At 39.1% G+C, this 16,021-nt stretch overlaps 2 long non-coding RNA genes across 5 annotated transcripts in view; one reads left to right on the top strand and one right to left on the bottom strand.

The window, feature by feature from the left end:
- Nucleotides 1-16,021, top strand: part of LOC125323920 — a 102,966-nt gene that overhangs the window by 20,323 nt on the left and 66,622 nt on the right. The window lies entirely within an intron of this gene.
- On the bottom strand, nucleotides 203-15,189 carry LOC125323921. Its single transcript, XR_007202705.1, has 5 exons — nucleotides 15,089-15,189; nucleotides 10,444-10,447; nucleotides 5,036-5,040; nucleotides 4,101-4,109; nucleotides 203-213 (listed from the first exon to the last, which is right to left on the bottom strand). It is a non-coding gene; the product is annotated as an uncharacterized LOC125323921 (long non-coding RNA).

Below are 16,021 nucleotides of genomic sequence, written 5' to 3'. Positions count from 1 at the left end.
TCATCACATGAAATATCAATCTTTCTTCATCTTATGCAATGACTCCTGATCATCATTGGCCCAAGGGCAACGACAATAAGCAGCTGAGATTCTGCAGGCATCCTGTTCTGACAGGCTGCTGAGCCTGATCTGTGAAAAGCAAGGACAGGACATTGAGCAACATCCCAAGGTCTTGCAAGCAACACGTTGCTGGCACCTACAGACAAGGATCATCTCATTGGTATCAGATATTAACATTGTAGAAAATGTGCAAGTATGGTTATGTGTTTGTACAGATACAGCAACACAGGAAAGGAGTGACAGATTTTGAAAGTTCAGTGATAATTTCACCACTATTTAATATTTCTTAGTTTTATCCTTTCAACTTTTTTGGGTCTTAAGTACTCTTAATATTTAAACACAATGAAGCCTACATAATAGAATTCGGTAGAGAAGTTGCTAATAGTCAATCATCAAGAACATTATTTCTAAATATTGTTTAAATTCCTAGTAATTTGTATTTCTCATAGCAGCTAGTAAGTCACTCATTTTCAGTTAATTTCAGAAAATTACAGTTTCAAAATATTTCTGTGCCTAAGACTCAATGTTTTCAGTCCTTTGAAAGGAACTGAGTCAATCTAACTCCCACAAGAGAGCTGTTTCACTGCGTAAACATCTTCCAGAATTTTGCACATAAAAAGACCTGTGTAATACAATTGAAGAGAACAGAATGAAATTTTTGATATGTTTTTTAGAAACCAGCCTTAGTTTTCTACCCTTAAAAATGCCCCAGATCCTCCTCCCTCCTTCTTTTGTGTGAAGTGTTGGCATTCAAAACTGAGTTATCTCCTTGAGTTTCATCTGCCCCATTTCTCTTCAGTGATACCATTCCTCACACACCTACCAGCTCCTACTGCCACAGGCTGGGCTCTTCCACCTCTCCTTTTCATAGGGAGCGAGTTGGTGGGAGTGGAGCCAAGGCAGAACCATAAGCTGGTGGCAATTGATACAGATGCCATTAGCAGGGCTAGAACTTTAGCAATAGACCTCACATCACATTTTGGGAGAGAAACAGTAACTGATCACATCCATAAGCTGGCAGCAGAGTGATGAGAATCACCCTTCTGCCAAGGGTTTTCTGCTGACAAGAGCAGTATCTGCAGCAGCTGCCTGTGCAGCACTAGCGTGAGGTCAGCTGCTGATGGTTTCTGTTTGCCTCATGTGGTTATATCACCTCAAAGCCATCACAGGGCAGTGCTGCAGCTCCTTTCAACCACATTACAGAGCTCAGTGAGTATGACAGCCACAGAGCAGTACCAAGGCCAGGACAATAAACATTTTCAGCTTCTGTCACAGCCAGTACCTTTTGGCCAGGCATCATGGGTTAGCAAGCACTACACCAGGGCCATGGCTGGTCCCAGCATGCCAGATTCTGTATGTGCAAAAGATGGACAGAAAAAGGAAGGAACTTATCTCTTTGTTTTGTTAATTTATTCTAAGATGATTCAACACTATTCTTCCCAAAAAATTAAAGTGTTAATTAGTGATCATGTTAATAGGTAGTCTGATCTCATCTGGAAATGAAGGTTCACCAAATGCAGGGGACTTTCTATGTACCCTATCACTCCTGAAAAAATAGAGAGAAAGAATATCCTCTTTTAACATCTCTTACTTGTGAATTGTTGCATTTAATATTCTGCTTTCAGCTCAAAGATCTGAGGGTGGTAAGAGAAACCCTGTGTCTATTTTTCAGGAACAAACTATAACAAATCAATTTAATTTCCTTCTTTGATGGAAGTCACTTGACAAAGAATAAATAGAAACAAAATAACTTGAATTATACAAAATGCCAGCAAACCAACTAGGAAAGATGGTGTCAATTAGACTACACTCACAATGAAATAATGGTTGAAAATCTGTTCTGAGAAGGTGATTATCACTGATCTACTATCAGACTAGGGAAATATCAGGGGACAAAGCAGACTATGTCCTGCATAAATGCTTGCAAGAATCTTCACTAATTGTACAAGTGCTGGAAAAAGCACATACATAGAGAATTTGGAGAACTGAGAGGTATAATTTGTAGCTATCTTGTAGTCAACCGTATTCCTAGAAGTGCTGAATGTAGACTGCAATTCTTAGAAGTACTTGCAGTTCTAGGTACCTGCTATTACCACGTATCTCTAAACAAGGATCACCAATCAGAGACCACTTTAGGAAAAATGTCATTCATATATTTTTACCTTTATGAGATGGTCTTTGTATAATGAACTTGTTTGTTCTTTTGTTTTACAGGTAGACACTTTATCTTATCATAACAACTTTCTTTTTTCCTTTACCACTGACACTTGTTTGCTATATTTTAATTTTATGTTCCATGTGGGAGATGTATCAGCAAAACAAGAAAGCAGGAAGGTAAAGTATTATTCGTGCTTCTCTCATACTCTGCACGGACTGTAAAGGTTTTATATGTAATAGGGCAAAAGTGACAGTCCTAAAACAATATTTAGGCACTGCATCATGTAGCTTTCAGTCCTCCAGACACTGCATTAGGCTCCAAGGAAACAGGCTACTGATAGGATTCAAGGGAGGGAGCCAAGAGAAACCATTCAGAAGGAAACACTCTGAAGACAGTTATGCCTGGAGTACACCATTCAGGACAACAAAAAGGTACAACTCAACCCTGCCCTTCTGGCTGCAGGAGGACAGATGCTCATCTTATGACTCCAAGTTCTCAGTTCAGGATTTAGAAAGCCCTGGGAGAATGTGGCTGCCAAGACTAGTATCAGCTGTGGTGCTCCAGAGAGCTGCAGATCAGGTGCCTCCAGTTTGGATTTCCCCTCTTGTGAGAAGGAGACTCCAAGCCTCACATGAATCCCTAGCCACTGTTCACAGTCTCAGAAAGTCTAGGAAATAAAAGAAAATTGGCACTTGAAACAGGCAAAACACAATTTCCCAGTTTCAGTGAGAACAGCTCCTGGCCAGTCTGTTTTATTTCCAGGACAACATGCTTTGGATTTTGTTTCATAGTAATTTTCTATGGAAAGGAATTTGATTTCCACTTGAGTGTGGTTTTCAGTTCCTCAGGCAGAAGGATCATATACTTCTTTGCTCTAAGCCTCCTTTAAGCTCATAAGAATCATGTCTTAATTGGATATCTCTGTACCAGTTGATAGCAAAAAAAAAGTCATAGGTGAAAAGGGATGCAAAGCAATATAGCTCTCATGTTGAAAAAGAGCAAGCATTTTTTATGAAAATAATTGTCAGTATTTCATCAAATACATGTAAACAACACCCAGCAGCTCCTTAGTGTGTGGCATAGGATCATAGCAGAAAAAACAATAATGTGCAAACAACAGAAAAGTGAAGCTCATGAGGGCTGTCCTTTGCTTGCACTGCTTGGTCTCAAATAACTGCTGTTCATGACTGTATTCAGTCCATGCCATCATCTTCTCACGTTGATTTTCCACACTAAGGATTCTTCCTTGTTTTGCAGTTACACCACCAGTATCCCCAGGCAAAGAGTTATGAGGCTTACTAGGATGGTGCTTGCTCTATCTGTGTGTTTGTGATAAGCACTGCCCCCTTCCATGTGATCCAGCTCATGAATCTTCTAGCTTCTCAGCCAACCCTGACCTTCTACATGAGCTATTACATCTGCCTCAGCTACACCAGCAGCAGCGTTAATCCCTTTCTGTACATCCTGCTTCCAGAACGATCTCTGGCAGAGCACAAATGTGGAAGACGAGATGGTAGGACAGAATTTCAACATCACTAAATACACCCTCAAGTCAAGTTTTTGAAAGGAGATTCTTCTTCCAACAAAAAAAATGCACTATCTATGTGTAGATTTTATTGGTTGCAATAATTGCAACCAATTATTACAATTGATTTCACTTCCTTCGTGAAACTCAGAAGTTTATTGCTGGCTTTTTTGCTGGAATCACGGCAGTGTCAAGCTGATGAAAGAGAAGGATCTGCACCACTGTTTCCAAGGTTAGAGCTCCTAGAATAGGGAATCTGCAAAAGAATTCCTTGCTACTGTGGCATTGTCTTTTTTGTGATGATTTGTACATAGGTTGTCTCCAAAAGGATGGAGACAAAAGTCAATTTTGAAAGACTGTAGTCCTCTGATAGTAAGAAGATAAAATGACTGTGGAGGGCATTTGGGATCTGACACTGTGTGTGAAGTCATGGAAACTGTATGTTAATGACAGCAAAAGAGGCTTAGTTACTGATAACTCAGAAAAGGGTACTATTGATTTTCATCCTAACTACAGCTGTCTCATCTGGCACTCACTTCTGAGCAATTAAAGTCAAGGGAGAGACATGAAAAGCCCTTGTGGAAGAAAATTACTTTTGAATAAACATTTGAACATAATCTTGTAAACAAAGAAGAGAATTCACAGTGTGTGTCATTGGAAATTATTAAATCTAAGTTTTGAAAAGACCTGTATGTGTCAGGGATATGTCTTTGCTCCTCTTTTCTCAAAATCCCTGTTTCTGGGACAGCCCCAAGAAGGGTGCTCCATCCTGAAAGAGCTCAGCACTGGTCTCACTACAAACGCCGAGAGGAACTTGGTGCTTGCCCATGATGTACTCTCCCTCATTTCTAGAGGGGTAGAAGAATGTCTACTTGTCAACACTTAATCTGCAAGGTTTCTAATAGTAGGATGTAATCAAACAACACTACTAGGATCTTGTCAGCTAATACAGAAAATTGGTGAAAGAAAGTTCTATTGAAAAAACTAATGTTCTTGAGAGTTGTTTGCATTTTTGGTCTTCATCACACTGTGCGTTTATCGACATCATGTTCTCAGACCACTTTCTCTTATCTCGGGACTTCACTTTTCATTTTTTTGGGGTGAAGATACTATTTCACTAGGACCAGAGATTTTATGACTACAGTTTTCTTGTTATTCAGAGACCTGATTAATCTGAAAAGTTTAGATTACACCTCCTCACACTTGCAGTGAGCTTCCCTCTTGTTCATCCACCCAAATGGGCCTTTTATTTACTTATTTGCAGCACTGTGGAGGTCACACTTAGTGATAACACTCCCTGATCTGCCAGCCTACTGCAGGATTCATGACACAGGGAAGAGGAAAATGTCTTTCAGTGGAAGAAGTCTGTGCCACACATTCCCAAACTGAGAACTGAGGCATTGCTGTCTTATCCTGCCATCACATAAAATGTGCTAGTCCTAGAGGGCCTGGCAAACACAGAAAAAGGCGATCAAGGAGTCTGAAATCACTATTCATAGTGCAAAGCCAAAGTTTTACACAGAAAATACATCACAAAGCATTTGTGTTGGTGTTATTGTAACCATAGGAGCCATGGGGAATACTCAAGATAAACTTTATGAGTGAAAGAAAAATCTTAATTAAACTCTGTAGGATAGCTGCAAAATGGTAAGATTTCAATCTGTAAGGGTTTGTTCAGATCTGAAAAGTTTTTCTGCTTTTCCCAGCTGTACAAATTTGTCAATTAGAAGTCTGATCTTGACCTACAGGCCTTGTCATTTAAAATAAATTATTTAATTAACAGTTTGCACACAAGGTGGCTTATCAAGTATTACCAAGACATGGCTGTGCTAAGTACGTTTGTCAGCTCACTGTTCCAGTTTGTGGAATGTGTCACATTTGTTTCTGAATTAGAACTGTGACTTTACAGATTTCTCTTTCTTTTCTTTTTTTCCCTTGTTTAAAATGCGGTGTTTCTGATCAGGATTGTAACATTGTGCTGTAACTACCACCTAGTTAAGCATTTCAAGCTTTTATTGTGTTTGAACCTGCGACAATATGTTGAGGGTGCAAATATTCAGCCATTAAATCAGAATATTCTAGCTGAAAGTTTCCAAACCATCAGAAAGCCAGCCCTGACTGTACTACAGGGCACTGTGGACCAGAAACGTCTTCCAGAAAATTTAATGTCAAAACTTTGGAGTTTAATATTGTATCACCTGCTACATACATTGTGATGACTATTTAATCCCACCATCCAGTCTAAAACACTGCATGCATGAGCAAACTGGATGCCAGAGTGAAACTGGATAGCTTAAGAGTTGGTAATGGTATGATATATGCAGCATTCCCTATCCAGAAAAAGCATTTAACAGACTTCTTGAATTTTAAGCATGTAGATAGTCTCACAGAAATCAGTGTAGCATGCAACTATGTGACTTGCCATACTGGGGCCCAAACCTTCTGTCCAAATGCCAGTACCATCTGGAGGTGAATTCACAGGGTATAGTCAATTTAAATGTATGTACAAAGGTAGAAAAGAGAGAGGAGATATCTCTGCACAGTTTGTAGCAGGTAAGTGTTTGGAAATAGTTGCAGACATAATTAGCATTTCAGAGGTGATCTTGCTGAGAAATACAATAGGAAGGCTATTCTTGCCTTCAGAAATATTTCCTGGGGCTGGATTGCAAAGGGTTGAGTTTATACCCACATTTGTATTTGACCAGGATACCCTGTCATGGCCATGATTCTGTAGAGCTGTGGTGCCTCCTGTTCCTTGTGCTCTCTGTCAGCTTCCTCTTGCCTTGAAAGAAATTTGTCGCCTGAGTGGCTCTTTAAAGGAGAATAGCACCATCCAAATCAACTTGAATCTCACTAATGTGGTGGTTTCCTGTTTGTGCATACAACACATTTGCACGTGGATATTTGTGGGGGAACTTTCCACACAGCTAAGTGTATTATGTAGAGCGAGAAGTGTGTTTACTGTCCAGTAATTCAGCTAAACTATGTGCAATGTAGTGTTGATCTAATAGTAATGAGAAATCATTTCACCATTAAGTTATTGCAATTAATCACCAAGACCTGTAGGTATCAGTAGAGAAGATCCCTGATACTGAAAAAACCTCCAGTTTTGTCCTTATGCAGAGTGACTTCTTACTGCTAAACCTCTACCATGCTGCTAACGATGACCTAGGCCTGTTCCTGGTGCTCAATAAAAAATAATAACTTTTTCTCTCTGACTGGTTCTATGTGAGATAATAAAACATATTTCTTAATTGGGCATCTTACCATAAAAATTGAAAAGAAACACCTCTGAAGGTGACAAGAGAACCACACAAACTCTTAGGGCCAATAGGTTCTGTCCCAGCTTAGACTTCAAACTTCATCAATATGCCTTTTTTGTACAATCTTCTATATAACGGGAGGATATAAAAGCTAACATGCTTGTTTAGGTCATTTGGACTGAAAAGCAAAATATAGTAAAAGCCTTAGTAAAAGAATTTTTGATATGTTCTTTAAGACAAAAGTTAAAATTTCTTCTGTTTTATCTACTCTAAATACACTGTACTTGCAGCTCTTATTCTGTTAGATACTTATGCACCTGCTTCTGCCTATCCAGTTCGTCTGGATTTAGGAATATGTTTGAATATTTTGGCAGGACTATCTTCTGGTCTCTTGTAGAGAAAAGAGAATACCAGAGTTCTCTCTCTCACTATTTGGGAAATCACTCCTTGAAGACAATGAAACTTTGTCTTGGCTTTGTGATATGATGCCCTTCTTTGTCTCTTGCATGGTTTGAGATGTGGGCTTTGGCCAGCTTTGCAGCCTCGTGCTAAGAGAGAACAGCCAGGACACAAACCCGCACCCATCAGTTCAGCAAATGAGTTCGATACAGATGAAATTTGATCAAAGATGCATCCTCACAAGATTTTAAGTTATTTGTGTGACTTAAGATGTAGGCTCAAAATAGAAGCCATGCCTGTGAGCCTGGATTTCCCAATTCCTTCATGTACAAACACCTCAGAAAAAGATAATTTTGAAATAGAGCCCATTGGCAAGAAATTAAAAGCAATGCACATGTGGTGTAGAGAAAGGAGAACATGATCAGCAATATTGGATGTTCCAGGCAGGCAATCCTTCCCAGGGCTTCCTCCAGACACGGAGGGGTGGTGAAGTGGTTTTGGGCTGGGAATATGGCAGTGGGCAGCAGTGCCAGCTCTTGGCAAGGAAGGACCTGGGGACTGGCATCTTTCCCTGGGCTCTGAGAAGAGAGAAGCAAGAAATACCTTCCCATTCTGTTTATCCATCTCCTTTCTAGCTTCAGCTCCCAACATTTATTTTCCTCTCCATGTCTGTGATTCAGAAATCACAGCAAAGGACAGGAGGGAGCAGGTAAGACAAAGTGGGAAAATGCATTTCTTCAGTATTAGAAGAATCAGAGCATGGTGTTCTTGAAAGCATTTTCACTAAGGAAAAGAGAAAATACAGAAATAAAATAATTAATAACAAATGTGTTCATTTAAACTTGAGGATAGGTTTTTTTTCCATTTTTTTTTCATTAGTGGTGTTTTTAACTGCTGACATCATTAAGCCAGAAGCAAAAGAGAACAAAAGTAGCTTGGATAGTCTCATAATCTGCTCTATTCAAATTAATTGGGGTAAAATCTCACCAAAAAAAAATTTAAAAAGAAAAAATAAATCTCATTAAATCCTTGCTTTTAGCTGGAGAGAGAACTAACAGTTGCATTCTTGGGATATAAGCCATTTTCTCTAAAGCTTATATATAGAGTCTAAAAATTTAGTAAGTATTAGTGGCATAAAGAAAATTGAGAGGAGAGCAAGGTCTGGCTTTTGTCAGCACTGTGCTCTACACCTAATTTGTGTGGATGTAAAATAGCAATTTAACCATAGAAAAAGAGATACAGTAGAGCTGTGCAAGCAGAAAGAGAAATTAATTTACTTTTTTCCAATAATATCTTGTACAAGAAACCTGAAAGGTTTTTGACTTCAAGGCCTAACATTAATAATTTGACAGCTACATCAGTGAAACATTTAATCTTGCAGTTTTTCCATTCATTTTTGGGCAGAAAAAAAATTACTGAGTTGTAATCAGATTTTTTTTACATACACACTGCTTGGCATTTGCTGCATTTCCTTGCAACCACCATATTCACCAGAGTTTGCCTTTACTTTGACTTTTACTACAAACAGAGACAACTGGACTAATGTGGGTGCCAAGCTGTAGCAGCACTGACTCTTCAGACATATTTACTATGGCTTTTGGCCCTCTGGATCACTTTAAAAAGGTCTCTGATGGAACATATTGGAGGAAATTCATATGACTTTTCTATTCTAGCAGGAGCTCCTCCTTTTCACTGTATTTTTACAGCACAGAATAGCTTTGTGTATTTGCCCAACGACCTTCAGCACAAAGCACAAACAAAAATGTCCTAGTAATCCTTTCTCTAAATTCCACTATTTCATTAGTGAATTCTGAAATACAAGTTTTTAAAATAAATTACTGTGGAAGCACATTTAATTCACCTTTAGTAAGACAACTAGCCACTTTTCAGAGCCTCATTTACATAAAGAGAAAAGCAGCAAAATATATTTTTGGAAATCCTTTACAGGTTCAGATGTCATGAGTTTAGCCCCCAGTTAGTGCATCATAAGGGAGATCGCTGTTACAAGTTTCTGAGCATTCATCTTTTGCAGTGGAGGATCCTTCCTGTGGGCAAAATTCACAGTGCATATGCACATACCCCTCCTCCAAGTTATCACCCCTTTTCTCCCAAAAGATTAACATGAATGAAAACATTTCAAAAAGTTGAGCATTTTCAATGAGTCAGCTCAAAACTACAATAAAGGGAAAAGTTCCTGTAGCTCATAGAACTGCTCCATTTTACCAGAACAGGTTCCAAAATTTTAGTAATTATTTTGTGTTGAAAAATACCATCTGTTTCTTGGAAAAGAAACAAATTTTAATGAAATTCACTGTGAATGCAAGCTGCAAGCAACAAAAATGAGCAGTCCGGTGATGAGCACCCAGTAAGTCACTGAAAAACCCCTGTACAATTACAGTCTTCAAGATCTCTTGGAATGGGCTCAAGTGATTGAGAAAGGGAGTCTGACTTTTCTATTTCATGTTTAAATACTATTTAAACACTTAATTTCCTCCAAGGGGACCTGAATTTGTGTTTCAATAGCTAAGATTTGCCTGGATTTATGGGAGAGCCATCCTTAGCTTGTGACCACCACTACACAGAAGACTTAAACCAGGATGCCATCCCCAATAAAAAGGGTGAGTAAACAAATGAATGCAATTATGTAGCCTATTCTCAACTGCAGCACAACAATATTTTGTGAGTAAGCTGATATACCTGGCCATAAGTCAATTCATGCTATATGGTGCAAATGATCCTATTTACATTAAAAGGCCTATTCAAACTATTACTCAAAGTCAGTAACCCTAGGAAATAATTGTTTGATCCTAGGGAAGCTGCACTGTATTTTGAATCATACCATCATTTGTTATTTCACACCTCACCAACATGTCATTTAACATCCTATATTAGATTTGTGGTGAAATGGACAAGAAGGTTTTGTCATCCTTCTGCTAACTTTTGAAGGCTAAGGAGGGGTAAATCAATGTCTGGCACAATTCGTGCCAAGACTTACTGTAGAAATCTGTATTAGAATGAGATGGATCCTACCCATTTACTGTTCTTTCATTGAGTTTAGTCTAAGGGGTCCATTCAGATTAGACACGTCCATCACAAATGCAGCATTTCATTAGTTGAATCACACCTAATAAGTCAATCTATGAGTAGAACATATATAGACTACCCATGTGTACTAAATACTATGCCATTTATTGCACTATTAGCATTCAGATGCTCTCTTGATGACATTAAAATCAAAACAGAATAGAATACAGTTGATGATTTATACCAGTTACACAGTTGTGATCACAGTCATTATGGTGATCCAACTGAAGCAAATTGTGGCTCCTGAAAAAACACAGTTAACAAAAAAATTTGACTTCCTATCTTTTGAATTATTTGATCCTTGAAGGCTGGGGTTGGAATATAGCCTGAGAAAGCAGATCTCATAGCATCTCATGTCACTTAGTGAAATTTATTTTTCCATGCATATAAAAAAGACCAAAAAGTTTTGAAGAATTTACACGATACAAGGCTTCTGTACTGAATAGCATAAAATAATTCTTTTTAATATAATTTTAATGTAAATTAAGGAAGAACATTTAAAATCTTTTGTATGTTATTACAAGTTTGGATGAAGTTAGGTGCATGTAAGGGTGACAGAAGAGAGGGCATATGTCAGTCTTTTTCACCTGGACACCTAGAAATACACAGGTACATTTTAATTGGTTCTTTAATTCAGAAATAACTTGGTTTTAAGAGCTGATATTTTACACTAGTATGTATTGTTATTTATTATGATCTCTAAGACACTCTGCTGTGGTTCAGGACCTACCCCCAGAATAAGAGCTAGTTGTGCATAGACTAAGGATACATGATTAATGAGAAAATACTAAATCACATGCTAAGCAGTAGTTTCAATGCCACAGCTCACCTGAAAATCAGTCCACATTTTCTCGGGGTCTGATATTAAGCACACTGAGCCTGTGAAAGACACTTCTTGTTTTTGCCTCCTCCCCATTGCATGATCACAGCAATGCATATGCTTATTGCTACACCTATGGTTTCAGTGGCACTGCTCTACTTGCTTCAGGGCCCACAGGTACTGCAGGGTTCTCTCCCTCTGCAGGAGGTGCTGGTCAGGAACCACACCCAGACTTCTGCGAAGGGAGCTAAGCTATTTGTACCACAGGGCAAATGAGGTGCAGCATTACAGATTTATGAGATAAGGCAAGTTACCCAGAGAAAGACGCTCCAGAAATATAATTTGTGCTAATATATGCAACCAGTTGAAAAGTGTGAGATGGTGAAGTGAAAAGAAATCCTACTGCTAATTCAGACCTTATGAAAAGCAAACTGTGTTCAGTGACAGATGGAACAAATACGAGCTAATATGCCCTGTGGATGATCATAAGACTTACCTCAGTGTTCCAAAAAAAAATATGGGAAAATAAATATTGGAAAAGACTTGTAAAATTACTTCAATGACTGTTTGAAATGAACATTAAGATTTGAGCTGATTGTTGGGGCAAACCTGTAAGATATTTAAAAGTAAAAAAGTATTTTTTGACAGTGGGATATGCAGTATATACAATAATCTCAATCAGACTGCCCTGTGCATCTTAAGATTCAAGGGACACCTGTCTTGCAGCTGAACCTGGATCTTACATTGCTACATTTCATCCCATTTAATGACCAGTCCCTAAACAACTGGCCAGGTTTGGGGCTCCCTTCGGCTGTCTGCATGCCCTGGCAAAGGCCACCAGCTGGAAGTGTAGGTTGTTAAGCACTTGTTCTTTTTAACTGTCCCATTCTGCCATGTCCATTTTCTGCCATATCCATTTTTTGTGTTGTCCATTTGCTGTCAAGCTTTGTGAGTTTCCTGAAATTTATAGCCAAACACAGGATTGTCATAAGTCAGTTAGACATGAGTATTTCAACTTGACATTTGATGATAAATGGCCAGGGCATCCTCTCTCTGTAAAACTGCAGATCTGAAACAAAGAAAATTTGTCCAATTTGAACCCAGGAAAATTGGTCCTGCATCCTGGCTATTCAACCCCGACAAATTTTTTGGTTTATTTCAGAAAAATTCCATGAGGGGCTATAAAGAATGAGGTAAAAACATTCAAAGCATGGCCAGGTTTGCAAGGGCAGATTAACCTCATCCTTTTAAGAGTAAAGAATTATGACACCCTCAACCAGGGATTGCACGACTGCCCAGGACACCACTGCACAGCTTGACTAGCTGGCCTACTGATACCACTAAGAGGACAAAACCCCAACTGGACATGATTCGCAGCACTAACCCTAACCCTAACCTTCCTGGGTTATGCTGTTTGGAGTGACTTTTAGCTGTACTGGAAAATGAGTCAGTTTTTCTGTATAAGCCACAGGTCTATTAAGGAGCTTTGCTATCAAGACCACACTCTTGACAGACACACCAATGGTGTGCAGACTGACCCCAAAGCTCATGTAGGAAAGACAGGTCTTAATTTGTTCAAGCAATTCTACTGTAGTCCAAAACAGCCAAAAATGTCAGGATGTGACAGTTAAGGTGAGAAAGAGAGGGTGGGTTTATAAAAGAGTTTTCAAGATATCTGACAGTCTTCTTTTTGGAAGACTTGGGTTGTTCAAGCAAGCAAAATAGGCTCTGAGAGCAGGGGATGCAGAAGTGTGACCAGGGATGGAGGCTGGCCAAACATTGGCTCTCAGAGTTTAGAGCTGGACTTCCAACAGATGAGGAGAAGGGAAAGGAGGCACCTGCCATGTGTGGACTGCCAAGACCATAGAACATGTGGAGCAGTTTTCCAGAGGTTGTTTTCTCAGCCAATATCTTGGTAATCAACTGCTCTATTAATAGCCCACACCACCTTCATCAATGACCTGAGTAAGGGTTGCAGGATTTAGATATCCAAGACCAGACTGACTATTGAGAAAAGGTATCCTGCTTCCAAAGGTTTATTGCTACTGCCACTTCTTTAGCTAAGTTTGGTCTACTGAACTGGCTCAATTTAAATTTATCATTGTTCAGCACTCAAAACCTGAATTTGACATCTGCACTGCAGTGGCATCTTCACAAGTGTACAATCTGTATATATAAAGTGGTATACAAAATACTACTGTGAATCTGAGGAAAATGTTTTTATTTTCCCAGTGCTCTGAGCCATGTCAAGGGTAAATCTAAACTCCCAGTCTCTGGAGTCACGCTCAATGAGATGTCAGTGTTATACCGGGCACAGCATACCATATCACTAAATATTATGTTGTCAGAGAGGAGAGACTTGCTTCAGAACAATTTTATGAGTGTACAAAGCTACTATGTATGACTTTTGCAATGAGTTTATACTATTATTAATCATCTGTATTACATGAGTTTAGTGGTTTTTCAGTACAGAAACTGTACTGGAACTATATTCCTGTGAGGAGAACACAGAGAAGATGTTGGATTCCTAAACTTTAGAACAAGAATGGGCTGCTAGACTGGGGGAAGTGAGGTTAAATTACTTCTCTTTACACCTGTAGCTTCTGATTTACAAAATGTAAGCTATACTCAGCTAAAGCATTTTTCCGAAAGGTAAAAGGCATTAATATGCAGATATCAAGAGACAGAAAATATACTGCCTCTCTAGACTATCCAATCAATAGTCACCTTCAGTACAAAAAATGTATACCAAGTCAATCATTTGGATGTATCCGATTCCAGATTTTGGCAATTGGTCTTTATCTTTAGATCCTAGCATCTGTTTCTGGGACTGTTGGTGTATTTTGTATTAAACGGATTCAGAAATACATCAGGCCTAAGCTGTTCTGAATCCATCAGATTTGGTGTTTGTGGTCCTTTTCTCTTTGCCTTTGACTTTACATATTTCTGAAGCTTCATTTTAGCTCCTCACGCCCAGTCGCACCCAAAGTCTGTAACTTGATGATAGGACATTCCCTTTGAGGGAGTTTTGATTAATCTCAAATAAATAAATTCCAATTCCTGTCTTCCCTGTTCAGTGTGAGTAGGGAGGCACAGGAGTAAATATTTTTGGCAAAGAAATAGTTTCTCTAAGAATGTCTTCTAGAGTAGAAATGGCATTAGTTGGCACTTTCACTTTTTTTAAGAATGCTCATAATGAAATCTCACCTTGTCTGGTATTGCTGTGTGATGGGGAGTTTCCATGGTGATCAAATAAATTTTAATTAAGATGCAGAAATCTTGACGCTGTGTTGCCTGGCTCAGTTTTATGACATTCATAATGCCCCTTAGCTTCAACGAAGTAGTGCTGCAAGTAATTAGTGACAAGTGGTAGATCTCAACACTACTTAATCATGATCAGTTCTCCTGGAATAACTAATTTTTTGAAAAATTATTCTGCAGAACACACCAGCATTTCTAAAGGAAAAATGAAAGAAAATAAAGTTTGAATTATTGTAAATATATTAAAAGGAAGAGGTTTGATGTCAAGACCTCAACTAGTGTTGAGTTTTGCACTGAGGACCTGACTGAATAGCATCTGCCAATTTTTTTTCAAATCCTTGTAATTGTAACTTTAATAAAAAACAAACAAAAAAAATTTTTAAAAAAGGAAGCAAATCTTTACTTATGATGTGGCATATGTTTAAATTGTTTTCTTCCAGCTTATATTTGCAAAGTTACAGAGGAGTATTTTCAGAGCCTGAGTCCTGCCCCCAGGGCCAACAGAGTCAGTTCCTGACCCTGCAGAGAACCATCCCCAAGGGTCACAGCATGCGCCTGAGAGCATTGTCCAAATGCTTCTTGAACTCTGCCAGGCTTGGTGCTGTGATCACTGCCCTGGGGAGCCTGTTCCAGTGCCCAACCACCCTCTGGATGGAGAGCCTTTTCCTAATGTCCAACCTAAACCTCCCCTGACACAGCTTCAGACCATTCCCACAGGTTCTATCACTGTCATCTGAGGAGAGATGAGAGCCTGCCCCTCCGCTTCCCCTCCTGAGCAAGCTGAGGCTGCTGTGATGTCTCCCATCAGTCTCCTCTTCTTTCAGCTGAACAGACCAAGTGACCTCAGCTGCTCCTCATAACTGACAGTTTATTTATTGTGATTTTTAGATATTTTCTTTTGCAGCTAAAGTTGCTCAAACCTGTCAAGTGCCACGTGATGAGACAGGGTAATTAAATAAGATACTCCAGGGTGGTATCTACTACTCCTCTGCCAGAGGCTTTTTTCACTCAGCCCCCTCAGAATCAGCAAAAACTGACCTGTGTTCACTTGTCTGTTGCCACACTTCCCAGTGTTCATTAACTTCACCTCATTGTCAGGCTGAGACCCATGGAGCATCAGACGTGCACATGCCTGCTTCTACTTGCCAGAGAAAAGGGAGGAAAACTGAGGATCATAATTCCTTAAAGTATCCTGCCACAAATTGTGGCTTTTTTTCTGAATGGTTTCTTATTCACCCAGTTAAAAAAGTGCATCATACAGAGATACAGCAGCATTCTTTTATTATTCAAATGCATTTAAACTGTGGTCTAGATTAAATCAATGCCAAATCGAAGTTAGTGTTAAGGGAAAAAAGTTCCCTTGATGAAATTTCAGGATCTGCTAGACCTTCTCCTCCATTGTGCTTAAAAATTAGTGGCATACCTTTGGATAGATCTGTATTGCAATAAAG

This window comes from Corvus hawaiiensis, chromosome 3, assembly GCF_020740725.1.
Source record: "Corvus hawaiiensis isolate bCorHaw1 chromosome 3, bCorHaw1.pri.cur, whole genome shotgun sequence".
Lineage (NCBI taxonomy): Eukaryota > Metazoa > Chordata > Aves > Passeriformes > Corvidae > Corvus > Corvus hawaiiensis.
The sequence above is the reverse complement of the archived record's forward strand: the minus strand, read 5'-3'. Positions and strand labels throughout refer to the sequence as shown.